General features: G+C 34.9%; 1 long non-coding RNA gene across 1 annotated transcript; it reads right to left on the reverse strand.

The window, feature by feature from the left end:
* Positions 1–3,557: 3,557 nt before the first annotated feature.
* LOC148695264 (uncharacterized) lies at positions 3,558–5,295 on the reverse strand. Its single transcript, XR_015965776.1, has 4 exons — positions 4,832–5,295; positions 4,353–4,428; positions 3,887–3,934; positions 3,558–3,750 (listed from the first exon to the last, which is right to left on the reverse strand). It is a non-coding gene; the product is annotated as an uncharacterized LOC148695264 (long non-coding RNA).
* Between the last annotated feature and the right edge of the window lie 2,293 nt (positions 5,296–7,588).

Below are 7,588 nucleotides of genomic sequence, written 5' to 3' on the forward strand. Positions count from 1 at the left end.
AAATTATTGCTAACTCATTGTGATGCTAGTGCTAGAGAGCCCTTATTGGGGTAGCATTATGAAATTAAGTAGCTACTTACTTATAAACACTTTTGTATTATTAGAAGTCAAATTTAACCTAATTTTGGCCATTTTTGCAAAGAGATGTTCATCGAATCATCTATAACTATATATCTTTATATATAACCCTTTTGGGGTCAACAGCTTCACCAAAGATTTTAGGACAAAAATGCCCCCCAAATAAAAAGGTTCAAAAGCAATCCAAAATAATGCAGGGGAATTTTTGTCATATAAATAGTGTTTTAAAATACTTTTTGTATAATTTTTTTTAATTAGTACCTCACAATAAACTAGTAATAATATGATTCAGTCAGTTGTTTATTAAATATTTTTTTCTCTATTTTCAAAATATCTTAACAAGCGTGTAGTACTGATTATAAAAAAGGTCTTTCGCACAAGCATAATATATATATTCTTTAATTAGTACATCACAATAGGCTAGCAATAATGTGATTCAATACGTTGTTTATTAAATATTATTTTCTCTATTTTTAAACACATTCAAAATATCTTAAGAGACATGTAGTGTCGGTTATAAAAAAAGTTTTTCGCACACTCATAATAATACATTTAAAATATGTAAGTCACTCATAGCACACCGTGATTCAAAAAATGCCTTCTGCACGCGCTCACCAGTTATAAAAAAAGATTTTTCACACTCGCATAATAATACATTTAAAACGTGTAAGTTGCATGTAGCACGGTGTGATTAAAAAAAGAGGAAACTTTATATAAGTCCAATTTTTTGAGTCAATAGTAGGAATAGTCAAGTTTATTAAAATAAGTCCAATTCCTTAAATTTAATTATTCTATTATCAATAATTATCTCTTCAATGAAAAAATTTATTGTAAAAATCAAATTTCTTCCTAATTATCTCTTTGATTATTTCTTTTTATTTTTTTATTTTTGTTATTTCTTGTTCTTCCTCCTTCTTTAACCCATTTATAGATTTTATTTTAATTTTTATAATCAACCTATATCACAGGTTAATTGTATTTATCTACCTATATGACAATTTTTTTTTTCATAGTCAACCTGTCATAGATTAATGTGTCTTACTTGTAGGTATATCATGTTTTTTTTCTACCTTTTAGTTAGGTTTCATATCTCACTTATAGGTATAATATACATTCATATATTTGCTACTTGAGTTAGGGTAGAATGTTTTGCAGATAGATTTATGTTAGTATATTAGTTTTTTTTTTTGTTATAAGATATTAATTAGATATTTTGGAGTTGGAAAATGCATAATATTAAAAGATTTTAATTGATTTTTAATATTTTTAGGAAATATTAAATGAGTATAAAAGAAATAAAAATATATAATTAGATAACTGGACTCACTTCTAAAAACACTATATTTTTTGGACCTGGATCTAAAAGCCCCTTAAAAAAATGCCTTCTGCACGCGCTCACTGGTTATAAAAAAAGGTCTTTCGCAAGTGCATAATAATACATTTAAAACGTGTAAGTCGCGTGTAACACGTCATGATTCAAAAAATGTCTTCATGCGCGCATAAGCACATGCATGAAGGCTAGTATCTTCAATTTGAACACGACAAGTCTTGCAATTTGGAACAAAATTGCACATATATGATATGGGTTATGTACTTACTTGCCATGTAGTGCGGGTCTATGCGGGGTTCATCATACTGCAAGAAATCCAATGTCAAGCCATTCTCGACACCGAAACCCTAGTATGCACCCATTCAGAAAGAATCCATAATTCACAACCGTGTGCCTATAAAGAAGGTAATCATCCATTCTTCAATGAAAATTTTGTAAAATCAATTTCATTGTTAACCCGCAAAGAATTCTTCGTTGACATTTGTTCAATTAAACTACGTTACAACTAGATGAATGAGTAAGGTGCACATTCACTAGCCGGACGCAAATACTATTCATATAATAATTTTTTGCTAGAGATTTTGGTACAAAGTTTTTTGAAGCATGATTGAGATGTATAGTCGCATTCATGGAAGGTGAGGTGGGAGCTGCTCATGACATGGTCTCTGTCTCTATTTCTTACTACTAGAAATTTCAACTTTACCGACAAACTTAATTTGTTGGCAAAGAGTCTTTCTTGACGAAAATTCGTCGGCCATTTTGTCACCTAAAGCATGTCACCTAAGAGTTTTCTCGACGAATTGTGGTATTTCGTCGGCTAAGTTCAACTTTTCCTGACAAACTCTTTTTTGTCAGCATTTCCATCTTTCCTGACAAATACTTTTGTCGGTACAGTGCTTTTAAGCCGACAAATAAAACTTTTCCGCCAACTAAATGTGTTCGTCACCATGGATATTTCCTCAGCATAGTCTTCTCTCTTAACAAAATTGGCTTTGTCGGGAAAAATTTAATTTATAAAAAAAATGCTATAATACTGTTGACCCTAAAAATTACAAAACCTACGTGGCGCGCAAGCCGAGTAACTAATGAGCTAACTACGTCCTTCAGTTGATACGATGCGTGCCAACTCGTCGGCCGAGCTTGGCCGAGGAGTACAATTTGTTGATGTTGCGTTGAGCGCATTGCTGACTTCTTGATCTTGCAACTGCGGTCGAGGAAGGAACAAATCTCGGCATTTTGATTCTCGAGCCTAAAGACAAGGTTGCTAGTTCTATGAAGTTCACGAATCGTCGGTGCCGGATTCGGTCACAGTGATTATATTCGTGAGAGTATAAGCACGTCGAATCGACACCATACTATATAGACATAAGTATTCAAATTAGATGTATGTCTTGATGGTAAATGTGGTTCGGCCGTCAGAATGCTGAACTCTAAAACTCACTTATGAGTATCCAATCATAAAATCACTCGGTGTTAAATGTGCCGAATGTCGTAACTTGTAACACCTTACTTCGTCGGAAGGGCTAATAAGATGATCTCTGCCAATAAGGATTCGGAGACCCTTCTCGACCAAGACTTAGATAGATAACCAGTCGGCCTCGACGCAGTGCTGTTTATCCAAACTGAAGGTGCTCCTCGGTCGGCTGATTCTACAACAACATTGTTGTTTATCCAAACTAAAGATGTTCGCCGATTGTCTTCACAGTGCTGTTTATCCAAACTCAAGATGTTTGAGAAGTTTGCGCAGGGTAGTTGTGTGTTGAATTGGAGGGGCTTCAATGATGCACTCTGCTCTTTATTTATAGCAACAAAACCTCCTTAAGATCAAGTTGAAACCATATTCGGACTAGGACTTCTTGTTCCAACTTTATCTCGACTAATCATATTCCTATTAGGACTTTGAACTCACCCTCCTTTTAAGGCCGTATTCATTGCCGGTCGAGAATCCGTATTGCACTAGGCTTCCTTATGGTATTGGGACTTCTTCGACCCATTCGCTCATCTGAACTACTCCTTCTTGCAATAGGACTCGACCACCTTTACTGACCAGCCCGAGGCCACCAGGCAACCCATAATATATTTGGAAAAGTTTTAGACCGAACCTAAGCTTGGCCCAAAATAATATTTTGGGCCCAAACAAATACTCAGAACTACATATAAATATCAAAATACAATACACAAAATTGTGAGAAATAGTATTTTATTGATTGATAAATTTCAAATGTACATCTAGAGTGCTTATACAAAAGCAACTGTCACACAATAAAATTATCCGTCATTTCTCTAAATTGACTGTCATTCCTCAAAATTGATTGCCATGTAGCATCACACCACATCTGCACCTGCAAATACACAGAAAGCTGAGCAATATACTAAAGGATGAAAGCCTGCACTGACACAAGACAGAGCTTAAAATGAATCAGTTGAACGGAAAAAAAATTTATAATGCTCGAAAGGAATTAAGGAAGGCATTCTAACCCTAGTTTGCAATTGCTCTTGGAGAATACGATTATCTGCTGATTTTATCTACATGAAAGGTATAGCTAAAGGATGAGTTCCACGACAATTGGGATGTATTGAGCAAATGTTATAGCCCCAAACACAGATGACAGCTAAAGTGATAGGAGAAGTTTAGGAATGAAACATTGCCCATTTTGTGTCGATAAAAAAACTGATATATAAAGCATACACTCACTCAAAAAACTGATATATAAAGAATGCACTCACTTCCAACTCAAATCGCTTCTCATTGCACTAGGTCATCAGACTTAATAGTCTTTTGCAGAAATTATAAGTAATTAAAACAAAGTTTCAGCTACGTGTTGCAAATGGTGAAACAAAATTGTACTACTACTTATGAACCAGAATAATTAAGATGATGAGAACGCAAAACTACCTGCTGCATCTCAACCATATATAGATGCATTAGTAATTGAAGCCTCACCACTTTCTTTAATCCGCTGTTCGGAAACCCGCATTTTCCTTCTCTTTTCATGGATATCACATTCCAAGTTCTCAATCTGTAAGCATGGATTGTTAATCAGAATCAGTTTAAGTAAAATAAACATACTTCCGCTGCTGATCAAATGAAGCCGTAAAATTGTTAAACTACTTAGGATGTTGAGTGTTAAATGAAGATCATGAACTAGAAAGGCCTGTAAATTTTACATTATTGCTTGTAAAAACTGATTAGATTCAAATGAACATGATCTCATTTAAAGCCAGAGTACCGCAGTAAGATGGATCCAAATGACAAACTCCACAAATATGTTCAATTAGTTCCAAATGTCAATTAATATTGGGTTAAATAGGCCATATCCAACATTCAACTAACAAGTGCAAGCCACTGTCTCTTCTTTTTTGTTAACCAAGCATCACCCAATTCGACTCATCCAACACTAATTCTCGAGAAAAATAACATACCTGAAAATTGCTTCACCAGAAACTCAATATAACAAAACCTAACACCAACACAAAATTTAAGAGTCCGTTGAAAGAGATTGAAAAGAAACCCAAACCCAAAATCCAATAGAGGTATTGTGCGAAAGAAAATCTGGCATGAGGGTCCTTGTTAGCAGTCAGAGCTTAGAAAGAGAAAGAGGTGGTCGTAGCTCAGAGAGAGAAACAAAAGGCACACTAATCGTAGTGCGAGCGACTGAAGAGCAAGTAACTAGAGAACAGAAATTGAATCGATTTGGAATCTCATTCTACACTCCTCACAAGTGTATTTTTCTTTCCAAATATAGTAAGTTTTGAGTGTAGAATGAGATTTTTAAAATGTCAATAACAATTCCCTTATTTTATCAGGTAAGGTCTGAATTTTCATCGGCTAAGATTGACACTATAAATTGGTTATAGCATGAATATTCAGCCGATAAATTAAAACATTCATCGGAAGAGGGCTTTTGTACCGATAAAATTTTTCTTTCTCGGCTTAGAATTTGCCGGCAAAATAATATTTTTGGTAATCTGGAGCCGAATGATAGATGCTCTAACTCCAAAACTTAATTAGTCCCACACAAATAGAAAGCAGTATATATCACAAACTGAAAGACAATCCCAGTGGGGTAAGCAAAAGCTTTGCTTTCGGAAAGGCCGGTGCCTTGACGATGCTCTCCTACCCTCATTTTCCACGAAAGTCAATGAAGCTTATGTTGCTATGACTAGACTCTTGTTGTCCCATCCCATTTTGAGTTTACTGCCCAATTATCTCAAACAGATTTTACATGCATGAATACTAACGCATTTTAAAATGACATTTAAACCGTGGCTAAATTTTATGTTTTGACATTAGCGCTACAAAAAAGAATGATCATTTTACAATTATAAATTGAACTTATTAAAAATATATCATGTTCGTTATTTGTAAGAGTCAAACTAGATCTCCAACTAAATTATGACAAATAGTCAATACCACTAGCCGAAAGCCTAGTTGGTTACCCTAGCAGATCTTATATTCTTGTCCTCTAATAATAAATAAAATGATTAACAACAATACTAATTTTTGACACAACAATATTACTATTTAATATGCTTGAAAGTGTAGGTCTGGCTTGTGATTTTACGTGGTTGAGAAATATGTAGACAAAAGTGGTGGCTTCTTGTCCTTTTTTTTTTTTTCGGAAATTATGGTGGCTTCTTGTTATTTGACATGAACGATTGGGTATGGGAAAGAAAGAAGAAGGATGTGGAAAAGCCAAACACCGAGCACAATCATACACACTCACTGGTCGGCTGGCCTTAAAGCCCGGAACACATCTGAAACCTTATCTCCAACACGGAATTGGATCCTCTCCTCAGTCGGAGATCAGGATTCTCCTAACCCACTAACATGGACTGTTGGATTTTGATCAAACGGCTACAAATAGGAAGCCCTTCTAAAAGTTACGATAATTGTAACCGTTGAATCAAAATCCAACGACCCATGTTAGTGGGTCAGGAGGATCCTGATCTCCTGCTCAAGAGAGGATCCAATTCCCTCCAACACCACCCCCACCCTTACACATTGCTCTTGCTCTCTCAATCACATCCATTCCATCATTGCATTGCCAACTTCTTTTTAGTTTCTACTCTACAGTCCTTTTTAGGTCTTCTGCCTCCATCACCAAATTAAACTACAACTATTTTCTATAGAATCAATTCAAATGCCCCATCATCCAAAATCATTGGTGGGGTCTACTTGTCTATCCATTGCCGGCTTTCCACGCGGTTACACTTGCTAAATAGGAACGTTTTTGTTCACAATCTTTAATTATAACGAATATTATTATCTATTTAGTATGGTTAGTTACGCATTGTTTATGGGAATTGGATCCCATCTGGATTCACTTTGTGTGGGAATCCTAGGGATCTCCACATCTTAACCATTTATCATGTATCGTATGGTCAGAAATTATTTGAAATTTTTATTTAAAATTAAACTCAAATAGTATCTGACGAAAACTGGTCGCACGATGTACGATAAACGGCTAAGATGTAGAGATTCTTAGGATCCCCACAAAATAGATCCAGAAAGGAGCCTCTTCCTTGTTTATGTACTTAATCTTTAGATAACACGGTCTGAATTGGACATGACAATAACAATACAACACAATTAAAGATGACGATGATAAAGTTATGCATGATACCATTATACGATTCGTTTTGCAATTAAATTAGTGTGATATTAGCTAAGCTAGGATTCTTTGTCGTTTGTAACCCTGCTCTTTTCCCTTTACTTTAAATTTAAGCCTTAAAGTGTAGGTTAATGATGATGGATTGAGGAATAATATGTTTAATCTTAACTAACCCAATTATTCCCATTCATCTTTTAAACCAACTAAATTACTTTTTGATTGGCACCACTGTTTCAAGGTCAATGTATCTCTATCTGCTCAACCGCACTAGAAACTTGTAAATGAAGGATAGCTAGCCAAGATAACGAAAATCCTATCTCTAATCTTTATGCCATCTAACTAACTTGCGTTCTTTATGTTATGTCCATGTCATGGAGAACTATTTTTGTGAACAAAATCCCTGTTAATTATGCTAAACCAAAGAAAAGAGAAACAAGGAAAAAAAAGTGCATCGGTACGGTTATATGTCTCATCAAAGAAAATATGAGATTTTTAATCATAGCTCGCACAAAAGGTGCAATGAATTTATAGATTAGTCGGTGGATTAATCCTACAAATGGCTATC

This window comes from Pyrus communis, chromosome 8 (assembly GCF_041283825.1).
Source record: "Pyrus communis isolate YQ-2024b chromosome 8, ASM4128382v1, whole genome shotgun sequence".
NCBI lineage: Eukaryota > Viridiplantae > Streptophyta > Magnoliopsida > Rosales > Rosaceae > Pyrus > Pyrus communis.